The 26,589-nt window shown below is 42.9% G+C and overlaps 1 long non-coding RNA gene across 1 annotated transcript; it reads right to left on the minus strand.

Annotated features, from left to right (window-relative positions):
• Positions 1 to 2,468: 2,468 nt before the first annotated feature.
• On the minus strand, positions 2,469 to 26,589 carry LOC135369165 (uncharacterized). Its single transcript, XR_010414944.1, has 4 exons — positions 26,541 to 26,589; positions 4,411 to 4,505; positions 3,466 to 4,207; positions 2,469 to 2,628 (listed from the first exon to the last, which is right to left on the minus strand). It is a non-coding gene; the product is annotated as an uncharacterized LOC135369165 (long non-coding RNA).

A 26,589-nucleotide genomic window follows, 5' to 3' on the forward strand; every position in this document is an offset into this window, starting at 1 on the left:
AGAACACGGGTGGGTTGCTCATTGGCATATGCTATGGTGTAGGTGGAAAAACTGGCAGACGAACGATGAAAGAGCTAACGCATAATGTAAAAACCCCGAGACTAGGGAACACGAAGGGAGAGACACAACACGAAGTCTCAAAAAGCTAATGAGCTAATGCCAAACTTATTAGTCAGTCCTTGCCTGATGCTTCAAGGAGGAACTGAAAGATAGCTGAAACAAATTTTTGGTGGCTTCATTCGGTTCTAATTAAGATTATATCGAGGTGGATTTACACAAAAGCTGGGCGAAACCAAGTATATTTGCACATCATTGAAATACGTAGTACATATGACATTGTACCTTTTATAAATGAATGCACTTGGCTAAGTATATTTAATGCAGAGATAGTATATTTATTGTTGCAGATGTAGAAATGTTCGCAATTTAGCGTGCCCTTAGAAGGCATTACCAGTCTATATAAAGATGACAACCCTGTGAGAACACTCTGTCATAAACTTGCAGTTGTACAATTCGAATATTGTTTGAACTGCATAGAAATTGAACATATTAGTAAGTACATATCTGGTACCATTCGTTGTATCAGATACTTGCAGATGTGTAGTACATGACTTTGTACTTGCTTAATATATTAAGTGCATGCAAATATTTGGCGCGGAACACGCAGGTACACCTTCGTATTGCAGTCCACTTCTTCATTTGAGCACTGAATTTCCCTCGTGGTGGATGCAAGCGTGTATGCTTAGTGACTTGGCTATGCTTATGCAAAGCCAATGAATACACTACGAGACGTAAAGATATTCAATATGCCCAGCTTTAGGTCTGTGGCTTTACCATCTGGTTTGAAGCATCCGCGTTTTTATTCCCGTGTGGCTCTATATACTTCAGCCGACGGTTATCTGCCGTGGAAGGAGACAAAATAGCAAGTGTACGAAACCGAAACCACTGGGAAGTAATATGGATGATATTGTACAGATACATCACGCAAAAGAAATCGAGATAGATATGTAAAGGGCCAGAAGAATCTATGAAACTACGAATCCGTTTACATAAGTGCCCATGACCAAGAATTACAGTTATGTCTTCAGGTTGAAGACTCCAAATTTTGTCACATATATTAGACGTTGATAGCACTTAAGAATGGATGTACATTAGATATCTACAACTTTAGTATACTGCACGTTCTATGGACCTCCACCTGTTCTAACGTACTCAGTGTACGTATGATGGATATCGAATGGACATTACTTTTGGACTTAGATATTTGGACTTTTTTGGTACATCGAAAAGATGTTTGTGGTTTACTGGGTTCGAGCGGAGATTCCAGACCAGAAAGAGTATTGAGGGACGGTGGTATTACAATGAATAAGCAAATACTGAAAACTGTTTAGTTGTACTGTGGTACAAAGCTTTACTATTAATGCTTGGCTCCACACTCTAGCGATACCTTCTACTGAAGGTGATGAAGCGCTTTCACCTGTTTGCGAGGCACGGTGCCACATTCATGTCGTTCCAGAGCAGATGACTGCAGTGTCCACAGCTTGTGAAATTAGGATTTAAAAAATTGCGAAAATGAGAGAACGCAAGCAACAGATTTGAAAACACAGTCTCTACATGCATATACGTGCGGTGAAATTCCTTCAAGTCAAAATGAATGAGAACTCTGTTTTGGTTAATCACATTGTCATAAACAATGTAGCATAACTCTACCATAAAGTCCACTACATAGATCAAGAACATCTATTGGACCACTCCAGCTCTGAGCCCGAACATATCATCTCCCTGGTGAAAGTGATCATGCTGTGGAAGCTCATTCAAGCTCAAGATCATCCTGCTGTTGAAGCTGCACGAACTGTCCCGCAAGATAATAGAGATATCCCAGAAGGCCTACGTCATGAGCAAGCTGACAAAACAAGTGCTCTTCATGAACCAGTGAGGCAGAGGTCACGACAAGATCAATAAACGAGTTCAATCAGTCATGTTCCCCAGGGAACACATGGTGGGCTATTAAACGTCTAAATGACGTCTAAAAAAAGAGATAAGGAATGTCTATAGAATGTCTAGGCAATTAGACCAAATGTCTAGTATCCGTCCACTAGACGTCAAATAACACGTCTAACGTTACGCCACCTAGCCATCTAGCCCTAGACATCCGATGTCTATGTACCTAGCCGTGATTTACACATTCTTTTGACCTGGATGTCTGGAACAGGGTCAGACACTTAACCATGTATTAGACATGAAGTCTACAGCTAGACCAATTTTATCCCTCCATTCAGGCGACAGGTCTAGGGTTATACATTTCCTGTACCTTACTTTAGCCACCTTTAGACCTACTTTAGACCATGACTAGTCCTGCTACCGTCCTGGCATGCATTCATGCAGAAATGTGATATAATTGATAGCAACACGGATCACAGCATAAACATTTATTCGTAGTAAACCACACACGAAGTCTACGGTACAAAACTCTTGTCTAAAACTGGATTGACTTTGCCGCCAAGCAGGTGTCTTGTGTTTTGACTGAGGAGTGTTGAACTGGCAGCAGGGTGTTGATGGCCACCTCATTCCTTTGTTCCAATGAGTGATTGTTGGTGCTGCAGCACTGCCTCCAATGACTCACTGTGGCTAGAAAATAGAACAAAACATGTCAGAAAGCATTATGTAGCCTGCTAGTTCTAACTAGTTTGTTTAATGGCTATGCACACTCTTTCACGGGACGCTTGTCTGGCCACATAAGAGCAAAAGCTGTATACTGATCTGAGAGACACAAAGAAAAGAAGCTGCACGTACAAAAATCACAGAACTGTTACAGCTACACAACACAAATTGCAGCAACAGCTGAAAATCTGTTTGTGCGTCACTACCTGATGTGGACGCTAGAGCCCTGCACCATCCGCGGATGGAAGCAGATATCCGTAAGATACTTGCGGATTCGGATGAGAATTTATCACTTTCTGCGGTGTGCGGATCGGATGGCTCGAGGTCGGATGCGGATATACCGCATGCTGTAATTTTTCTACTAGCAATTTACTTGTATTGTGCACCGACAGCGAGCGCATGCCCGGGTTCACCTTTGACCATGCACGGCCAAGACAGGAGAGAAGGCATTTTGGCGTCCACACGAGCACTGGTAAGGAAGCGTTCCAGAAGTCTCTCCATATCGCGTTTGTTGAAAGGTTTCCCTTTGCTTGTCGCTGTGAGTCCTTCCATGAGAGCATGTAGGCATCCGAAATTATACCAACATTCTTCCGGCTGTGTTTACGCGTCCTTCGAAACTTGCGGATCTAAACGGTTGTGTATGCAACGGCGCGGATCGGATAATGTGTGCGCGGATGCTAAAAATCTTATCTGCGCAGGGCTCTAGCGGACGCTGCCAGGATCTCAGGGAAATGAGGATGTAACAGCTGTCGTTGTGAAAGTACATCAATGTGACAGGAGTTTTCTCATGACACACGACCTTACCTGGTCGATCAGGCGACTGCTAAGCACTCCATGATTGGCGCAGCACTTCCATCACTGCATTACACTAAAACAACATCTGTGCTGCTCTCATAACTTTGGTGCAAAAATTCTGTACAGGATAAAAATAAACACTGTGTATATTATAAAAGACAATACAAAGCAAGAGCTGTATCACCACGTCAAATATTATAAGTACGTACAAGTAGTATACAAGTTTATTCACATGACGTCATCCGCAGGAGACCGCCACAGCAGGCAGATTTGCTGCCACCGGCCTTGGTAGATCTCGGCCTTATTGTAGATTTCAGTCAAGCTGTTACCCATATTATACTCACCGTATATCTGGTTTGTTGCTCTGTGATTTGTAGAATATCTGAGCAATTTCCATATTTTTGGTGTTAATAGTCACCTAAAAAGCATAATGCAGCGAACAAATGCAAGGATTAAACATTGAGGGACCTATAGTATGGCGCTGAGGTGACTTCAGTGAATAAACCTTTTAGGAACTCAAATCTTGCACTACTGCCAGATAGCTGTTTGGATGAAGTAAGACAGAATGACATAGTCACGCTGTTCTCCATACAATACCAAGGATGTTTCAAAACGACCAAGCACAAAAATACTAGTTTTGTACCGTTTGATGAATATTTTGTCTGCTGCCCACACATGTTGTGCGGTTCCTTAGCAAGCTTCTGGCAGTCGTTTCTTCTACGTCGCACTTCCCTGCTGACTTTCACAGCATCTGAAAAAAAGTTCGATTTCGTTAACCACAAGACAACCATGTAAATGGAAAGCAGTTAGAGTCTTCCACCAACTGTATTTGCAATACTTTGTTGACAAAAAATTTAAAGAGGCTCCCTCCAGAGTAAGATTAGGGGCACATCGAACATCAGGAACATTGGAGGATAACACAGTCACACGTCAGAGACAATTGCTTCCCCTCACCTCACAGGGAACTGTTAAGCTTATGTGCAAATAGCTGTTTCGTAGGGTAGGTTACCACTATTTTCATATCCACCGATGCAAGATAGTCCAAGCACCTATAAAAAGAAAAATCCAGTTGCTATGAAACCATGATATGCAAACAAAAGTACTTTCGCAAAACTTTCAGTGTGTAGTTTCAAATGCAACAACCGAAGTCGGGCTGGCATGACAATGAACTAACCATTTATGTTCCGGCATGCCTGCCCTGCAAACCGTAACTGTCGACTTTCGTTTACTCAAGACTTCACCAGTCATCGAAAACTCGTGAATCTCGATGGTTAATTAGTGATACCGTATTTGTTTTAGCACCAAGACGAACCAAGGAACTTAATGAAACGTTGTACTGCCGAACATGCAACGTTAATCACTACTTTGAATGCAAGTGCAGTCAGGTCAACCCACGGGTGTACCCTGTTACCCACTCTTAATAATAAAACTTTTGAAATCCACGCTAAGAAATCCACCCTTCAAATTCCAATCCTTTGAAATCCAAGCTGTCAAAATAAATCAGAATGGGTCTATACAGTCCAGTGTTAAGCATGGTTTTACGTGAGAAAATCAGTGTTTAAGAGGGTCACACTCCACAATAACGAGTCTTTATGCAATTATGTGTCGTATTCAGCATGTATCTCTCAATTATTCATTAATTTAATTAAGTTACAGGCGTAAATAACCACGCGTGTGAATACTAGGAAAACAACGCTTCAGCGGTTCGGCCGTTCGGCTACCATTGAGGACGAGGCACGGGACGAGGCTATTTGAGAAAATGGAGTGTCGACGGAGCCGTATGGTGTTGCGGGATGTGCTGCATAAAAAGGATAATCACTGCAAGCTCTAATAAAGCATATGTTTCTTCTGCCGATTTCGTCAGGTATTTATTTGTCAGACGTGTAACGACTTGGTGTGCTAACACGCGCGTGCAACTCATGAAAGAATTAATGGGTGAAGTGACATCGATGCAGTCGTAGCTGTTTTGGACAGGAAATCGGGTAGCGAAAAATGTCCAGGATGAGCAACATATAAAACGTACCGCAAAACTGCTGTGTCGACCATATGTCATGACGGTAATCACGTAAACATCATGTAAACGTCTCTTGCGTTCCGCGGCCTCAGCCTACGAAGAACCGCTAATGTTATGCTTGATAAGAGCCGCGAAAAGTGGTTCAGCAAGGTAAAACTGTGCTGGGAACACCGTCACATGAGGGAGGTGTTTAATTAAATCACAACGAAAGATAGCAAAGGACTGTTACTGGTCATGTAGACAGCACATCTCGTTCACCAACATATCAATGGATTGTATAAATAGTCTTCCTCCCGTCTATACTGAGCAATGTTGACCCAGAGCTTGGTTTTTGGATGCCACAAAACACTTCTCGCCAAGATGGTGCACTGTGACTCATGGACTGTGACTCATGGACTGTGACTCAATGGGGCATTTACAGCTCAGTGTCATTACCATCTGAGGCAAGTTGACTCTCTCAGATACTGTCACTGCAGTGCTGTAGAAGACCCAGAGTATATTCTGTGTCATTGCCCACATTACCAAGCAGAGGCGCCAACTGCGGGGGGCGCGGGGGCCCATGCCCCCCCCCCACCGGAACATGAACTAGGGGGGGGTCGCCGGGAAGTCCCGCTAAGAGACTCACACAAACCTTTGGGGCTCAAGGCGCGCCCGGGTCAAAAGAGCAAAGAGGCACCAACCCCAAAAATGCATCTTGCAATTTGTAAAATATATATCCGCCCACCATACTCATTATCACAGTAGAAGGTGTGGCGAAGAAACACAGAGGATGACACAACACATAACCTGAATTCCGCCCAAAGCAATCAGATCAATGAAATGAAGCAGTCGAAAAGGTACCAGCAGCTGCCAGTAAGGTGTAACGGTAGGATCTGCGGAACGCATATCCGTTGGGAGCGGGTTCAACTTCCGCTGCTCCATTTCATTGACCATATTCATTATATTGCGCGCATTTCGTGTCAAACACCGAGGATTCAATGCATTTTGTTCCTTTTGCACTCAGTTTTCAAAGGCGTAATGCCTTCAGTTGTGCACATGTTCACTGTTTACGTTCTCTCTGTTTTTTTTTTTTTTTCTGTTCTTCCTTCCTCTTATTTATATACCAGTTCTGCATACATCATAGGATCCCGCCAGAGTGTGTGATTCTTCAGCTTTAGTTTTGTGTTCTTCATTTTTCTTTTCCTTTTCTTTCCTTCTTTTTGTTTTCTTTTGTGTTCTGCTTTTCTTTGCCTTTTTGTCCTCCCCTTTCATTTTTTTTAATAACAAGCAGACATCCGTCTGGCTCACCTTTCCTTTATTTTTTTTTCTTAATATCCCCCTCCCCCCCCCCCGGGAAAATGAAAACTCCCCGTCTCTGCTACCAAGCTTTCCAGACTGCCATTTTCAGATCAAATTAAAATTGCTTGGCTTATGGCTAAATTGAGCCCACGAAGGCCTGCTCTCAAAGCTCTTTTGGCAGTTTTGGGCTCCATGGGACATTATTTCCTTCCTCACACGACAAGCAGCTATGGGGTAGAGTATCGCCCCAGGCAATGAAACTCCCTGTCCATCTCAAAATAAAGTTGATGAACGACATCTGCAACTTCTGCGAGCTGGTTTAAACCACTCTTATAACTACATGTTATATAAACAAAATACAGAAACCGACACTGAAGATTTTTGTTTAAGTTAAATTTGTAGAAGCTTTCGCGTGGAGGACCACACTTCCTCAGGTCCTACCTGAGGAAGAGTGGACCTCCACGCGAAAGCTTGTACAAATTAAACTTAAACAATAATCTTCAGTGTTGGTTTCTGTATTTTGTTTATGTGATCTACAGGACTTGTCTCCCCTCTCCGTATACACTTCAACTACATGTTATGTGTAACCTAGGAATGCTGGTATGTGGGTGGAGTGGCTAGTTTGCCACAGTACCACAAATAGGAACACAAATGGCTGATACACCTGCTGCAGAATCTGAGCCAAGAGGATGAGCACTTGGAATCATCACAGCTTTTAGTACCATGCAGAGGAAGATAGAGTAGAGTACCCTCAAATTTTGTACTACTTTTTCTGAATTGTAACTATGCTGCAGCTACATAGGTAGCAGTTCAAATGCTACTCACAATTGCCAAAACTTCATGCTAGCACTCAATTCTTTTTACAAACTTTGGTTTGTGATGTGATGAATGTTTCGGTGACTTCCATAGGCCCGGTTTCACCAACTCTGGTTAACTGAACCAATATCAAGGGTTGCCAATTCTTGAACTTAACAGACACTTTTTTTTTTCATCGGTGATGAGGGGAATATTTCAGTAATAACTCATTTAGTAAAGCAGATAGTTTAATGACTCTTCATCTTAGTTCAGATGCTGAAAAGGTTTGTGAAACTGGGTCATTATGTAGCCTTTGTGTTCTGGTGCTGTGCAATGGTTTTTCGAGGGATTCAAACTACAAAAAAGGTTAATAATAATAAAAAATATTGGCATACCTACCTACATTCATGTCCCGGACAGCACGTAAGAAACTCAACATAATATAAATGTCATCATGACATTGGTAGACAGACTGATACCGAAACAAATCGGAAGGGGAGGGCTGGGATCCACGAATGGGCACTTGTTCGCTGCCTCCACTTGAAAGAAAAGTAGGACCGAAAGTCACGTGCTCTCTCAGAGACCACCGTAATCCCCTCAAGAACGTGCCTTTTAGACGCGAACTTGTCCCCCCTAGCTTTGAGCGTAGCTCAGCTGTACCAAATTGGTGGCTCTGTTGAACAGTGCGATGTCATTTGTTTTTATGATGAACAGTATGATGTCATTTGTACCGTTTCTAAGGCACTTTGTACAAGGGTTTTGTATGCCAGCAGCGTACTGTCTGCGAAAGGTAGTTTTCGTGTCCACTTCAAGAAGACAATTTTTTTAAGGGGCTTAGAGGATGTGTAACTACTGTGTGATTTCCACTAAATATCCCAAGAGAGGTGTGCACCTAAATACCTGAAACCCTCAACTCAATTAATTGTAGGATCAAAATTACGTGGGAATATATTGAGGTTTGTCTTGTTCACAAAAGATATCATTGCACACTCTGCAAAGTTCATCGGTAGTTGCCATGGCCTACATCAATCATAGACACTGCAAACCACTCATTGAGCATAGTCAGTCCGCGGTACGCAAAGTGAAAAGCGTCATTGCCCATTGTGAACATGGCCATGCAACAGTGCTTGCGGCTTCACGTTTCTCACTAGTTTCTTTTATGAGATGACTAATGCTTTGCCAATTCAACACGAACATACTTTGTAACAACTACTTGGAACTTTGGAACAACTTTGCAAAGCATATGTACTCGTATGCATTTCCTTTAATTGCTTCACGAGTATTTCTCTTGTAGCATAACTCAGCAGATGCAGTATGTCATGTAGGTAACACAATTTTGGCACAGTATTTGCTTGATATGTCCAACAAGCAGAGATATCAAATCTTTGTGCCAAAATGGTGTGCCACGTGTCCGTGTAAAGACGAGTCGCTTAGATGGAATAGGTATAGCATCTTGATGTTGAATGCAAGAAGTTAATGTCTGACAACACATGCCATGGGTTAAATAGAGCAGTATATCATACACATCAGAAGAATGCCAACGCTTCAGTGCTTTACCTTTATCTGTTATTCCAATGTTTACTCTCCCTTCTATTGGAATTATGTATTTCAGAATCATTTTTGTATTATTGAATTGTAATTTGGCAATCCTTTCACATGTCTTGTGAACATAGACAGGTTAGCAATGTAAGCAGTGTTTATGTGCCTCTCACAACCTGCATCTTTATGCAAAAATACTCCAAAAGCCGGGATACGACATATCTAGACAAAAAAGGAGAGAACTCCGATTTAACATAACAAAATAACAAAGTTTACTCAGACTTTCGTCCGTCATGCGACGGACATCATCAGTGCCAAACTGAATGAGAGATTGCACAACCGGTCGCTATTTAAGGAGATGGGAGTATTGTTCGGGGAGGGGCCACGGTTTTTGTTACAAACCGAGGGGTCACCGCGTATGTGCCAAGACTCTAGAAGCTTCCTGTGTCCCCATCTTTGTTCTTTCTTATTATGTTAAATTGGAGTTCTCTACTTTTTTGTCTGAACAACAACTTTATTTTCGGCCTTGGAGAGTGGGGAGTTTCATCGCAACAGGCGATACCCTACCCCTACAGGCGATACCCTACAAGCCCTCTGCTTTTTTGTCTGCATTTTTATGTCGGAGGCTGTTTCTTTTTTTTTTAGAAGAGGGCAAGGCTGCCGGCAACATGGCACATGTTAACAAAAATGCAGAACCAGAGAGATACACACAAAAAAAAATTATAGCATAACACAGTCCCAATCATTTTGTCGTGTCCTTTTTGCTGTGTCGTCTGTTCTACATTTGTTCTTGTTTTGTTTTTTCGTGTGTAGTTTCTGGATTTTAAGCCCAAGAGCAGTAGCTGTAGAGGATGCTGAGAACATGTGAAGCATACATTTTCTCATTCTCACATTATGCCGTAAGCAGTGTCAAATACAACTCGAAAGGAATTTAATGAGAGACAACTTGTCACCAAGATCAGTGTGGGAACATTGCAAAGGAAAAATAATTATAAATCATAATGGATTCCTATCCTATTTGATGGTACAGTATCACATGAAAGTAATTCAAATAATATTAAAGAAGTAACCGTGCAAATTATCAGTCAAACAGTGAAGCTGGCTGCAGTACACTACAATGTGTCACATGTAACAATATCAGTGTTTCCAAAACTGACACATAAACCTTAGGGAGGCCGCAATAGTCAAAGCGGGGTTATACCACTTGGCGAAAAGAAAAAGCAGATGAAGTGAACGCAATATGCGACAAAACCAAGGAAACTATCTCGCTACAACTGCAATATATTGAAGTTGTTTTAAAAAAATAGAAGTTCAGTTCAGCGCACAGATATCAGCTGTCGAACACACAGCCATCCCGAAAACTATGCCCATCTTCGTTGATGCACCCACGAATCCACAGGAAGACCGCCGAGGCTTTCCCACTCGGATTAAGTATCTGTACCTTGAACTGTGAACAGTTTGGTGTACACTCCAAACGAGAACAGCTGATTGCCGATTTCATGGGCGTGGCCATGCGCGCCGACAGCGACAGTTCAACAGAGGAGCAATTTGAACGCGAATGTGGCGCTAGTGGTAGGCGCACCAATTTGCACTTCAAAACTTCAAACGATGTAAAACCCATAAAGTGAGCTGCGAGGATGCTTGCTTGCTCATTTGTCATTATTTGGGCCTGTAATCCACATCAGGGTTCAGAAAGGCTGCTAAATGTCGATGGCCGGCGCAAGAAAAACGTGTTTGCAATGTTTTTTGTCCCGTTGCGGTTCAAAAGAATATACCTTTTTTGTGCTTCCTTCCTCTCTTTTCTTTCTTGTTTTTTTTTTTTTCTTTATCGTTTTTTACTGTTGTCCGTTCGTTCTGGAGCCTTAGCTTGGAAAGCTGCTCCTGTTTAGTTTCGGTATAAATCGGAATGTGGGGGCAGGGGGAACAGTCCACCGCTCCTCGAGTTTTCACGGTGCTGGCTCTGCCCCCCCCCCCCCGAATTTTCCCACCGAGGACCTCTTTGTATATGCCGTACTTCGCAATCTCTAACTCCATATCCCGCAGTGCTCTCCTTCAGGTTAGGTTAGGTTAGGTTAGGTTAGGTTGGGTTAGGTTAGGTTAGGGCTCGCTCCCCCTTGCCGACTTCCGAGTTAGTGCGAGCGAGGTATCTCCATAATGGAAAACCTGAAACGGTGCACTAAAAACAAATGTCACCTCTGTGGGTAGTAATTTGAAGCATACAGATGAAGGATTCATCTCATATCTAAACCGATTGCCAGCAATTCTGCTCTTTCTGTTTCTCGAAAGAAAGAAAAACAGGTTCATAAAAAAAATACATCTTAGTGAATTATGGAATCAAAAATAACAAAGACGGTTTTTGATTTGATTTTGATTTTGATTTGATTTGATTTTGATTTCTGATTCTGCATCGCCGGAAACTTGTACATTGTTTTTTCTTCACGTTCTATGAATTATGGAAATTAGAATGCCAAGATACCTTGCGATAAGGTTTTCCTCCACTCGCATACGCGTAAGTGCGAAACTAATGTACACGTAGTCCTAGTTGTTTTATTTAAAAAAATATCTATGAAAAATGGCTACGACCACGAAATATGCCTTTGTGGCACCCCGTTTATTTTGTGTGTGTGCGTGTTTCAGCTTGGACAAATTTTTATCAAAAAGTGACGAGAGCACGTCATTTTCACAGTTGAGTTCTACCGGCGCGTATCTTTTCCAAGAAAGACTATAATGACTAATATAAGGATGACTAATCAATTAAATTCATTAATTAACTCTAATAAGGACGTCTTGAACAAAAACCAGATACCGATATGAGAGACTGTCCTAGTTAAAATCCACACGACGTTTAAAAATTTTGAAACACGTACGTGTATTAAAATATCCATCCCTGAATTTTGACATGCAAATGGACCAAAACCGAAACCGTGGCAACCACGTTTGGGGTGGTGGTCTTCACGGTACGGGATACTTCTGTATGTCAACTGCGCTCGCAACTATATTGTCTTGGCTCGGAAACCGTATGTTTGTGGAACGTAGAGAGGGAAAAAGGAATCACAAAACAGGAATATACTTCAAGTACTCTTCTCCTTAGGGAAGCGAGAGATTTATTGACTCTACGTTGCACTATAGTGTCAGCGCGCTGAGCGGTTGAGCTGGAATTGGAATTAGAATTGGAAATGAATCAAAAATAATAATCAATACTACTAAAAAGAAAAAGAATGAAGAAGCGTTATCTGAGCTGATCGAGGTCGGTTCACTCTGGAAATTGTTGCACCGACGACTAGCGCCACGTTCGAACTTACCTCCTCTGTTGAACTGTCCTTCTCGGCTCGCATGGCCGCGCCCATGAAATCAGCAATCAGCTGTTCTCGTTTTGTGGAGTGTGCACCAAGCTGTTTGTAGTTCAAGCTACAGGTACTTAATACGAGTGGGAGAGCTTCGGCAGTCTTCCTGTGGATTCATGGGTGCATCAACAAAGATGGGCATAGCCTTCGTGATGGCTGTGTGTGTGACAGCCGGGCCCGCTTGCACGAAACAAACTTAGTGTAATACTTAACGAGTTCCCCACTTAGTGTAGTGCCGGAGGCTTAAGTGGCTTGCACGAAACTTCTACAACACTAAAGTGGTGGCGCTCGCTCCGCGCAATTTAGGACGCTGGCCAAGGGTCCTAGGAGCACCCTAAACTACCGCACTAAAGCTTAGGACTAACATGTCAGCCATTATGAACCGTGTAGCGAAGATTCGTCGTCGGCACCAACTGTACCTCACAGTACAGTACGCATTTTCCTCGCAATACCAACAACGTCTCATTTTTTTATGCTGTGGGTGCCGTAGGTTTTGTGCTTTTCGTTAGCAACATCTCTCAAAATGATCGCCGCGCGAAGTGCCTCTCACAGGCACTGCCGGTGGCGATAATTTCCCAATCATCGAGCAATTCAAGACATACTTATGGCCACAGGCTTTATTTTATTTAACGAAAGTACGCAACAAGTGACCTAACGCGTTCTTGAAGCTACAATGATATTACAATACCTTATTTTGGTTCTACAAACTGTTTACGTGCGACGGCAGAAGCAGACGACTTCCCACAATCCAATTATGCCGTGACGCACGACTTCCTGGGATGAACTCCGGAAGTTCTCTTTCTACCAATGAGAGCCTCCGAAAACTGCTACTGCTCGTAGCCACGATCTACTTTAGAACACTTAACTTAGGGCGGTCGTCGAAGTGTTCGTGCAAGCCACTTAACTGCAACCCTAAACTTAGTGCACTAACGCGTTAGTGCAACACTTGCCAAGTGTTACACTTAGGATTGTTTCGTGCAAGCGGGCCCCGGTGTCTTTCTCCGTCTGTTACGTCGCGAGACAACTGAGATCACCGTCTGTGTGCGCACATGAAGCTTGATATGTGCCCTGATACATATACAGTAATGTATACCTTCAATATACGCTGATACATATATGGTCAATAAATTGGTACTTGCTCCACTGCAATATCTTTCCCGGAGTTCACAAGAGACAGTGTTTGTGGCTTTATGCCTTACATTTAATCTATCGCAGGTCGTTCCACATCCTACCCGAATAACTCATGCCACACAGTCAACCCCTGACTTGGTTTTAACCTCCCATCCTGAGCACATCACTTCTTTGCATGTCACTGATGGTCTCGGTGACCACAAGTCGTCCAAATGTTCGTAAATTCAACGATAAAACCATATACGACTACGCTCGAGCTAACTTCCAAGCCATCAACGAGGGTCTTGGCTCTGTATGAAAATTCCTTTCATGGCACCTCGCCTCACTCCATTGAGGATAACTGGTCCCTCTTTCGCGACAACATAAACTACCTTACCGAGTACCACGTACCAAAGATAAGAGTGAAATCTTATGATCACAATCCTTGGTTCACGAAAAGTCTTAAAATTTTGCTAACCAAGAAAAAGCGTTTATTCAGGAAGGCAAACCGTCTTGGCGACGACGTATCATGGGCTAAATTTCACTACTGTGAATGGGAATACAGGCGCTCGATCAAGAAAGTGAAACATAAGTTCTTTACCATCGACCTCCCGTCTCTCTTGACGAATAAACCAAAACAATTTTGGAAAATTTTATCTCCGCCAAAATCCCACCTTATCAGTCTGACACCCGCTGACAACGACTGCGCCAACGCTTTCGCTTCCTTGTTTTCATCCGTTTTCAACACCGATAACGGGTACACCCAAACTCCATTATTAGTAATCGCCTCCTCACCTGTGGTCCCCATTCATATCAGCACTGAAATCATTGAGTCACTTAAGCTGTCGTCAAGTGCTGGTCCGGACTCTATTAACCAGAAGGTTCTATACAACACGAGATCTATTTCCAGCAAGATTCTATGTTGCATATTTACTCAGTCACTCCAAGATTCTGCTTTACCGCAGGACTGGAAGACTGCGAAGATTGTCCCTATTCACAAATCAGGCAGCTGCCACATCGTTAATAACTACCGCCCCATTTCACTCACTTCTATAGTATGTAAAATTCTCGAACACCTACTCCAACGTAGTTAAGTACCTTGAAGAAAAATGCTTCTTCTATCACTTGCAGCACGGGTTTCGAAAGCTCTTTTCGTGTGAAACTCAAGTAGCCAGTTTTGTTCACGACATCTTTCTCCACGCGGACAATAATCATCAGACTGACGCCGCTTTCTTAGACTTTCGCAAGGCCTTCAATATGGTGCCGCACTCTAAGCTTCTATACAAACTCTCTCTGCTTAGCCTCGACCCGTATGTCGTCCGTTGGATAGCTCAATTTCTGACTAATCGTACGTTATTTGTTACTTGCAACAACCACCTATCCCCAAGTGTACCTGTGCTTTCTGGTGTCCCTCAGGGTTCAGTCCTCGGCCCTCTCCTTTTCCTTATCTATATAAATGACCTTCCTTCAGGCATATCTTCCACGATTCGCCTCTTTGCTGACGACTCTGTAGTGTACAGGCAAATCCTCTCTCCTTCTGACCAACTAACCTTACAAAGCGACCTTTCACTAAGCCGGCGTTGGTGCAATGAGTGGCAAATGCCTCTGAACATAGCAAAGTGTCGCATTTTGTCGTTTTCTCGAAGACGGGTCTCCTGTCTTCCTCCCTTCCCCTACACTCTAAGTGATATCACATTAACCCGAGCACATTCTTACACATATCTTGGAATCCACCTTTCCTCCAACCTAACTTGGAATACCAGCTCCGGTGGCGCAGCGGTAACGCGTGCGCTTGGAGACTGGGAGGTCCGCGGTTCGAATCCGCGGGCCAGCTGTGCCGTCTGGGGTTTTTCCTGGGTTTCCCTCAGATGTGTAATAGGCGTATGCAGGCACAGTTCCCCTGAAGTCGGCCCATGGACGCAGCTATCCTCCCCCCGAGCGGATTCCGCTCGGTCTTCCACTTCACCCTTTCCTCTCCTCCTCTCCACCACCTTTCTCTTCCCGAGAAACATGCCGCCTAATCAGGCAGGCAGACCTCTCGGGTTCCTCCCAACGACACTCCTCCTCCTCCTCCTCCTCCTAACTTGGAATGAGCACATCAACCACATAATAACTAACGCTTCTCGCTCCCTAGGCTTTGTTACACGCACCCTCAGGTTGGCGGCCTCCATCTTAAGCTCCTAACCTTCACGGCTCTTGTACGAAGCAAGCTGGAATATGCATCACCTATTTGGGACTCTCCCCAAAAGTATCTCTGCGACGCCATAGAAGCCATCCAGAATCGGGCTACCCGTTTCATTTCCAACGACTACTAATTCGATCCCTTGTAACCGCGTTAAAATCAAATCTTAATCTCGACTCATTCGAACATCGTCGCCGTCTTGCCAAGTTAGCCCTCTTCCATAGGTTCTTTTTCATCTTGCCATCGCACCAATTGCCCGTCACCTGCCCGAGTGTCATTTTTCCTCGCATCGACCACACTAATAAGGTCACATGCTTTCATTGTAATACCAATGCATTATCCAGATCATTCTTTCGTTCAACTGCCATCGAATGGAACAACCTCCCATCACCTCTCACAACTATTATCGAGCATACACTATTTTGTAACACCCTCTCCCGTTCACTCCACCCACAAGACCACCACGTTTGTATGTCAGTTGCTATGAAATTTTTCTCCTCCCCCTTATGATATTTGTTAATTATCTGTACTTATGTGAACAAACTCCCTGTTTCATGCTTTAATACTTGTTTTCATATAAGTTTGTACTGTCGTCGTTTCTTTATTTTCCTGCTTACTTACTCCAGGGTCTCGTCATGATACAGTGAGGAATACTGCGACACACTTGACTGAAAGCATTGCTGCGAGTTAGCTTGTTTCCCGACTGATTGTGCGTTGAATTGAACTTGCATTTTTGTAAAACAACTTCAATATAATGCAGTCGTAGAGAGATAGTTTCCTTGGTTTTGTGGCATATTGCGCTCACTTCATCTGCTTTCTCATGGGCCCCATTTGGGCTATCGCGGCCTCGATGGGGGTCCTGACATATGGTTTGGGAAACACTGAGGCATACTGTATATTGTTACATGTGACATGTTCTAGTGTACTGAAGCCAGCTTCACTGTTGTATTGTTTCTTCGCATGGTTACTTCTTCAACGTTACTTGAATGAGGAATGCGGAGAATGAGGAAATGTATGCCTTGCATGTTCTGGATGTTCTCTAATTGCTAACCCCTGCTGTTGGGCTAAAATCCAGCAACTACACAAAAAGATTAACAAATGCAGAACAGGAGACAGAAACACGGACACAATGACATGATTCTTTTTTCTGTGTCTCTGGTTCTAGATCTTATGAACATGTGCCACATTGCCAGCACCCTTTCCCTCTAGCTATGAAGAGAGCCTCTCAGTAATAAAAACGCAGGTTGTCAAATGCACGTAAACAGTGCTTACAGTTTTTTGGGTCTTCGCTCATCTAATGTTTATGGCAGAAAATGCTCCTCTAGTTCACAATGCATACTGAATATGAGTGTGCTCCACAGCCACAAACTACATTGTAAATTAGCACTGCAGTATGTTTATCGGCACACATGAATTTACCCTTTATAAGTGCATCATGCAAGCTCATTGATTCTGATGCTAATTGCTCATGAAATAACATGGGGTGGGGTGAAAGACACTGGAATCACATGTTGCGTCACTAGCAGTGCCACTACTCACCCAGCAGTGACATCACAAGCAGTGATTTTTCACTGAAGCCTGCAACTCAACGATGTAATTCACATCTTCATTGCAGAAAAAGTAAGCACATGTTTGTTATTACTTGGTATACAGTTAGTTGAAACTTGTTAATGTGATGACGGTCATTCTCGTTGATTTTGGCAATGAAACCATTTTAGGATAAAAATACACCTGTCAAGGTGTAAGCTATGAAATGTAGTAAATTGAGTGAGGCATTTTAAATTGCCTTTTTTCCTTTATATTTTCAATGCTGACATACATCGGCCTGTGTAACTGTCAACCTGGGCTATTCCAGCCAAAACCAGCCAGAGATGTAGCTTGACTCTCTTAAATATCACTGAAAAAAAATTTTGCGCATTTTTTAGACGATGCGTATATCGAATGTAAATCATCATTTTGTTTTCTTGAACAATGAGGGCACATTAAACTGTGCCGAAATATGAAGTTGTCCCTTACGAGCTTCCTTCTGGCATCTACATATACATCATTTGTGCGCTTTCCTTGCCTTGTGTTACAGGGGAAGCACGGGTCTCCCATCCCAAAGGGTATGTAGAACGAGAATAAATCTGGTGACGTGGTGAGAACTCAAGAACGGAGCACATTTGGGGTCAAGTTTACAATAAATTTCTGACAAATTGGCATTCTTGAAGGAGCCCCAGATTCTTTATGCTTGTAACTGATTGCTTGTGATTAGCTTCACATAAAAATATCAAGCTGATCTATATTCATTGTTTAACCAAGTGTTTGAGAATATCAAGCACTTGCAAAAAATTACTTTTATTTCACATAGTATATTCACATATAAGTCGTCTAAAAGAAATCTTCCCTTATTTGTATAACTAGTCCTCTCCTGCAACATATTGAAAATCTACAGGTTTATTTTTCTTTTAAAAAATAAAAAAAATTGTCACCATAATGTGCTGCAGCTTGTTCGTCAGTTGAGGCCATCTAGGAAACAAAAAAATAAAAGATGCCTTTGTGGCTTTCTCCTGCGAAAATCGACTCTGCTTTTCCATTTTGAGAACCTATGTTCTTACGCAAGAAAAATGTTTCGTCAGCTCATTCATATCCCATCTGGATGACGCTATAGCACACTTTGAACAAATTTTGCATTCAACTGTTCTGCCCAGTTCTACAGATTAGTTGCAGTCGCTGCTTCACAACAGCTTTGTCAACATTTATGATTGTTTTCACATACCTGAAGTCATCTGGAAAGTGAACAATTCTCATCATTTCAAGGGCATACCCTCTCCTATAGCATGTTCAGAATCTGCTGGCATGTGTTTTCTGTAGATCTTATAATATCAGCTCACCATATTGGCTCAGATCATGTCAGAATGCGACGTAACAGCTTTTGGAAACAATTTATTATGATCTCGTGTGCCCTTCAACCACAACAGAAAAAAAGCGCACAGCCTTTCTTTCAGTAGAAATAGGTGTTTTTGCTGCATTAACAGAAGGTGTCTCAAATTACCGTAATTTCACGCGTATAAGCCGCACCGCAGATAAGCCGCAGGACGCGTTTTTTGGGACGTTTTGAAAATTTTCTGGCAGATAAGCCGCACCCGCAGATAAGCCGCGGGCAATACGAGACGACTGATTTGTGCGACAAAGGAGACCATAGAGAAGGCCATAAACCCTGTGGTCCATACTCCGGGATCGGCACAGTGTACAACAGAGGAGGTCAGTTCTGGAGTTCTACCAAGATCGGATTGTGCCCTTGTCGGGTGTTTTTCGTGGACTGATGGGTCCGTGATCTTCCAGAAGACGTGAATCACTGTCACCACTTTCCTTAAAGCTGCTTGGGGGAATGCACCAGGAAGATCAATCTACTCGAATATGGACCCGTTCCTGTTACGCACTGTTCGTGCATCGGCAGGGCAGTGCTGTTAAAATCGGCGTATGGGGAAAATACCAGGAAAAAATAGTCATCAGATAAGCCGCACCGGTGGATAAGCTGCAGGGCGCCCGTGAGAAAAAAAAATCGCGCATAAGCCGCGGCTAATACGCGTGAAAATACGGTAATTGTACCTCATTGTGGCCTGGGTGGAGCATGCCTCACTGTGCTTTATGTCCAGTAATTTCTTCTCCAACCGTATCTCTTTGGCAGTGAGCCACAACGTATGCAGTCTTCAAGCTTTCTTTCACCCGGAAAAACAGCTTACAGCTCTGCAGGCATCAGAATATGTGCACGCAATATAGGGGGCTGCAGTCTAGCCCTATAGGTGCCAACGTTTTAAATGGTACTGCAAACACAGTCATAGTACCTTTTATCACGGCACTAAGCAATTATGTCAAAGTCATGCTTGTGGAGGCAAAGCCACGCTTGCCAAAGCCAAAGAGGCAAAGTGACGCTTATGGAGGGTTTTATTATGCCCTGCTGGTCAGTGTATGGCTTCTGTTTTTAGCTGGAACAAACCAATAAAAAAAATCTGAGGAAAGAAATATGCCACCTTCAGTTGCCATTGACCAAGCAAACTAAGTCAATAATGGTGGTTCTTATTCACTCAGCTATTTATGTGATTGTGTTCATGTTAATTCACCTGTTTGGTACTGTGGTACCAGCTAGCTTCCTTGTAGTGTAACATGTATGTGACCGCATGGAGGACAAAGAGGAGGAATTAGCTAGTCTGGCATAGGAGCTCTCACACTGGCATAGCTGGTCAAAAAGAAAATGTGGGCCATACATCACATAAAACACAAATACCAGTATATTTTCAGCAACCACTGGTTAACTTCTAGTAGGTGCGGTGCACATAGCGTGTCCATGGACTGATTTTTTTATTCTTCGAGAAATCATATTTTTGCAGTGATAAGGGATGACGACATGTTCTACATCCGAAGTGGATGTACTAATTAGGTCTCGTTTAATTATTGGAAATAGAATGTCGGTACAAATGCAACGTCGGTTTCCCTATGTGCCGCTATAGTTTTCAAAAGCACGCTCGTGACCATTTAGCGTGAGGACATGGCCCCGAAATAATGGTTGTGTGAGAGTAAGTCTCGGAGCGTTCCTTTTGCCTTTTCACTTGGACGTGAGGAAGAAACAACGCTGCAGAATTGCAAGCAGCACATTTAATGTAATGTCGTGAAGGATGCAAGTTTTACAGTGATTTCATATTTCAGCACAATATTTATAAGCTGTAAAAATAGGTGCAAGGGTACCATACAATACAGCTCTTCTTGGCGTGGGTGCTTGGCATAAAGAGTGACCTGCTAATAAACGTACTTCGGGATTTCTGAATGTGAAGATCATAGCAGAGAAAGGCAGGCAAACAAATACAACAGAGGGTGCCATTCATTTCTCGCACTTCTGATTTCAGTTACTTATTGCGCTTGGTTTTCTTCATGTTCCGACATTTGATAACCAGAATTTGCACTGTATATTCACGTGAATAAAAAAGATGCAAAAATTTCTGTGAGAAAATTTTACGGTATTTAAGAAAATGGCATTCTTAGGTTCCAGAGTATTCAAAGACCAGTGAAAACGAAGTGCTTGAAGTATTATGTCTAGATACATCTTTTGCAGCTTTTGCATGGCAAATCGTTGTCTAGGAAGGTGCGCGAATAAATGTGGATGTTTCTGAAATTATAATCTTATTTCGTTACACTTTGAGATTACCGTATGCTGGTTACAAAAAAGTAGGGCACCTCTGCTGACTCAAGTTATTCATCCGAGAGAAAATAGTTTTTTCTTGCAAACAAACAAACAATTTCTTCACATTCATATGCAGCTTATTTGCAGAAATGCATTTCGAGAGTCTGTCCAGTACCTGTTCCCTGCGTTTATCAGAACGTAGGCTCACAAGGAACACCACAGGCAGGTTCCGATTTCCCGATTCTACGGTTCTGAGGCTGGAACACACACAAACACATACAGACGGACAAACACAACACATCCACACGGTATCGGAATCAGGCTTTTTCGTCGATCGTCACTTTTCAAGTCTACGACTTCACAACCAACGCAGCTCTGCAGGAGAATGGCGATGTTCGCGATAATGTTCATAATATAGCAGGTGTCCACCATAGCTGGAACCAACACCGGGAACTCATTTGGTGACACGACACGAATTCAGAGTTCGACATACTCAAATTTGACAGGCGAGCAGCAGAACAAATCATTAATAACTGCAGTGTCAACAGAATCCTGATAGCCGGCGGAGAATACAGCAAACAATTCGTCCAGACTCGGTACTCTCGTTCCCAGCCCACCGCAAAAAGCCTCACCCTGCGGGGAACTATTTTGAGACGCGGGAGCCAAAAGCCTTGGTGTTGGTGGTGAAAGGGCTTGCCGTTGTCGGCTTCACGTATGTGGGCAACGTCACGACTGACGCCCTGGGGAAATGTGCGTCCTGGGCCGACTTTTAGGGGAACTGTGCCGACATATGTCTGAAAGCGTCTGAGGAAAACCCAGGAAAAACCCCAGACAGCACAGCCGGCACCGGTATTCGAACCCGGGTACCTCCCAGTCTCGACGTGACATGGCCAGAACGCTAACCACTGAGCCACGGGAGCTGGTGCCAAAAGCCTTCGCTGCTCTGAGGCTGTCGTGCCTGTCGACCAATCAGAGACGATTTATTTTGAAAGTTTGAATCTGAAGCTTTTGTATCGTAAAAGTTGATTTTTACGGCTTTATCTTTACAGCGTGGATTTTTTCGTGATTTATTTCGAGGAGTTTATTCTCGAAGTTTATTTTGCGAAGTGTAAACCAGAGTCATCCCAGTGCAGTCAGGTCAACCCACACTTCCAATATGCTTCAATCGGTGATACGAAGCCGAAATAAAGGAAACGATATTCCGATATTATGCCACGCATCTCTACTACATGCGATTTGGTGCACAGAAACAGGCACATACTGTAATGAAGAGTGAACTCACCCCTTAAACTTGATAGCCAGAGAACAAAGAAACGTTGTCCACCACAGTACTCTGGGAGCTCTGCCTCGGCTGCGCTCAACAGCTTTTATCACTGGACAGTACGGCGTGCGTTCTCGCTATGCTCAAAAATTGCAAGACAAAACGCGTGGGAGATTAGAACTTCGAAAGATTTTCGTATAACAACCAGTGAAATACAGCCGCGAAGACCCCAACTGCTACCCGTTGCGCGTCCGGAAAGTTTGAAGCTTCAACCGTTGAAACTGAACTGCACTGTAAACTTTTTCACACCTTTAAAGGTGTGCGCTATGCACATTCAATCTGGTTGCGTAAGATTGCATCTCCAGTATGATATTTTACAAAATTCGGAAAGTATTACTAAAGATCAAGTGTCAGTTGCAAATCTTGCTTTCATTATGTCTTGGATGTCGTAGGTAGGAGCTAATGCATATATGCATCGCTATCGAGAATCGAGCACGCGCAAGTGTCTACAATACTGTTGAACAATGTTGAGCTGTTGCAAGACTAAATTCTTGGAGGACAAACAACACTCGAGTAAAGAAAATTTGTGCGAAACCGTGCTCCATTATGATGTTACCAAAATTACACCTAAAAAGGCGTGCGCCATGCACGCTATTACACCTTTAAAGGTGTGAAAAGATTTAGAGTGTGGTTCGAACTGGTTGGATGGATGGATGATGGATGGTGATTGGGTAGACGGGCAGACGTCATTGCCATTGCTTTAGCTCGTGCTTATTGAGTACTTATTTTTTGCAATATCTTTAATTTCCGTGGCCGTTCATTATAATTGGGTGGTGGAGGTTAAATGTTAAATAACACATATGCCAATCCAGCGGAAGTGACACCAACATCATCATCATTATGCCATCGTTGTTGCAGCGACGGGTGTCGTATTTTGTGATGTGTGTTTGAAAATCGCTTTTTTTTTTCAAACATTTTATCAGTGCCTTTGCTACTGAGCTACAGGTGTGCCTAGTATGTAGCGCATTGCCGGTTCAGCGGTTTCAAAGAGATACCATGGGCAGTTTCAAGATTATTTTAAGGGTCCTGAAATCCCTGAGTCACGTCAGATTCCATTTTACTGCTGCAGCTGTGTAGCTTGTGGGAAAATGTTATGTGCAGTAAACAAACATCTGCTATCTGCTGCCCACAGTACGTGCAAAGTGCTTCTGTGTTTGTGGAGCTATGGTTTATAGTGCTGCGCTGCACGATTCGTCGGAGTCGTCGATTTTTTATTGACGTTTCAGTGATTCAATAATTTAGTTGCTGATTTCTTCAAGTTGGTGTAGCGTAGTATTCTGCAGGGGAGTTACTAACGTACAAAATTTACATTCACCAGCAACGGTAATGCCATCAGGAACGCTAGTTCAAGAAACATTGCCTCGAACAAATGCGGGCTTTCGTTAAGAAAAAGATATATATTCAGTAAAATAAAATATTACTTCACAGCACTTATATTCTGGTAATGTATTCTAGTTGTGGATGCTGTCAATGTATATGCATGTCAGTGAGCCAAAAACACTCGGATCATCATATGTATGGACATTATTTAAATTATCTACGTACCTCAGTCAGACTGCCTTCATCTGACTGATCTTTTGTTACAATATATGGGCATACAACTCACATAGCATGAAAGACTACATGCTATCCATTTGGTCATAATATAATTGGACAGAGTTAATGTGGTCCATTCATGCATAGTTTCTGAAGGTTGTTGCAGAGTCCAGTTTTATTACCTCAGTATGATCATTTGCAAACAGATTGTACTTGCTGCTTCACACACGTGTGATGGAAAGTAGAAGAATAAGGAATTTCCTTCATGTATGAGGATCATCCAACAAAAGTTCCTCTGCTGTGAACAAAATAATAAATCTATAGCATAACATTGAAAACATTTATGTTCAGATTAGAGCGCAACGTTACTCTCTAATGTAGTCACTTTATTTAGCTGAACAAATATTTGATACTGTGATACCAAGTATTCAATACATTGTCTATGCCATGCTATGTCCTGTTTACAAAGTGAGCCATTCACTTTGCATTTCACCTCATCGATTTGTGTTTCGTGATCACTCGCGAATTGGTGACTGCCGAGGGGCGCTTTGAGAGGAAGATGGAACAGCAGATTGGGCAAATTTTCATTGAGGTAGGAATCATCACCTTGAGCACGAGGAGAACGAAGTATACAGGAAGCTCACGAAAAGGAAACTCGCATTTGTGAGTCTCCTGTATACTTCATTCTCCTCATGCTCAAGGTGATGCTTCCTACTTCTGCGTTGCACCAGCTCACTTGTGTACTTTTTCTCTCTTTGGCAAATTTCCAGATGAATTTCTGTAATAAATCCCAAGTCTTCGAAGACGAGTGCAGACAGTGTTGACGTGGTACGCTACACCCTTCCCTTCCAAGTCCTGTGCGTTTTTGTTGCATTGTAGTTTGAAGCTTACCCAGGATCTCGCAGTACATCTGCATTTACTGTGATTGTGCGTGTGAGGTAATCTACAAGTTGCACACAACGATAGTCCTAAAACACTGTCGGCATAGCCTTTCCAGACGAAAACGCGAGTTTGACCTCCTTCAGAATGCTTTCACCGGGCACCCACCATGACTTCCTATGGTATTTTGTCTCAGCACTTGCATAATGCAACCACGTTTCATTAATAATAATTGTTCCAAGAAATTCGTCTTGACCGTCTTGATACCATTGAAGGAAAATGCAAGCTGCGTTCATTCGTTGCTCTTTACGAACGTTACCGAGCAAATGTGGCCCCCATCTTGCATAACTTTCGTTGACCAAGCTGAAGGAAATTTGTTCCCATGAGTATCAGAGTGCAGTACCAGTGACCCGCCAGTCTCCGTTAACAATTCTCGGAATTTGAGAAAAGAAACGTTGTTTCGTGGTGCTATAGCTGATCTCCCACTGTACTGTTCATTGTGCAGATTTTCACGACCCTGTATAGAGGACACACCATTTCAATGCCTGTAAAGTGTTTTGTAACTGTTAGTGGATATTCTCTAAAGCACTCTTTTTTCTTTAACGAAAAGTAGGATAGCTCTTACTTACTAGGATAGTCAGACGTACTCGGAAATATTACATCCATACTTGAATGCCTGACACATAGGTGAACGGCACTCCATTAACCAACGTTTGCAGTGCCGGGATGTCACCACCCAACTACTACACCATTCAGTTTGTCCTAGTGGTGTTTCCTTTGAATAACAAATATCGGGAGAACTTATTTTTGGATGACCCTCCTAATTCCAGTTCTCTTTCTGCATTTGGCTACATCTTTTAGATTTCTTGTGACGACTCTTGTGGACAGATACCAGCATGGAAGACTTAATAATAATTGGGGTTTACATTGCGAGACAACTGAGATCATGAGCGACGCCACAGCAGTTGGTCTGTGGATTGCCCACCTGAGTGTCCTTAAATGTGCAATGAAAGCTCACCACACAACACACCGTATTTAATGCCCTTTGTGGAAGATGGCATGTCTAAGCAACTTGTATCCTGGCACTAAGTTGCTGGTGTTTTTGGCCGGGTTCGAACCGGCGATCTCGGGATCAGAAGGCGAACACACTACAGACTCAGCCACCAAGGCCGGTTCACGGACAACTTGAACAACACAATTATGTTAACTCTGCCATCAAGTAATTCAGTTTCCTGCATATGTTTTGTAACAATTGAACTTCAGTTTTGTAAGCCTGGAGGCTAAGCTAAGAACCAGCTCTTATAATTTAGTGACTTTATTTGATGTCTGAATGTGTTCACACCTCTTAAAAACCTAATAAGACAAAATCTTGATGATTTCTAATACGTGGTATATACAAGGCAGCTACAAGACGTCTACGTCTAGAGTTAGAACAGGTCTGGACGTCTAGTGGACTACCATGTGTTCCCTGGGGTTACACGTGCAAATTCTCCTTTAATATTTAGGCGCCAAGCGTCCTACGTTTACTCAAAATTTATGCTACAACTATGACAACACCTATCACCTTTAAGGCCTCCCATTTTCCTGTGTTTGTGTGTCTGCTTAGTGAAGAACGCCGAGCTCAATGGAGGTCACATATCAACCCAGATCACCGTTCATGCATTTTTCAATATGACAGAGTAGCATACCATACCTAAACTTCTTGCACAGACCAAGCTATATCGGTAACACGCACTGAAAATTTGAGTATTGACGTTCCATCCCCGTAAGAAATTACGCAGCGTGCACGTTTACAGACATTATTTGTCATGCTAGCACAACCTGCGGTTGAAACAGGTATACGAGACCTGACATAAAAGGCTAGCATGACGTTGCAGCGTACAATATTTGGAGAGGCACATTCGGGAGGCAGAAAAACGAATACGTACCTGCACCAACTGCATGGAGGAAGGAAACACAAGGAGCGGTCCCTCCGAC

Source organism: Ornithodoros turicata, chromosome 1 (assembly GCF_037126465.1).
Source record: "Ornithodoros turicata isolate Travis chromosome 1, ASM3712646v1, whole genome shotgun sequence".
Lineage (NCBI taxonomy): Eukaryota > Metazoa > Arthropoda > Arachnida > Ixodida > Argasidae > Ornithodoros > Ornithodoros turicata.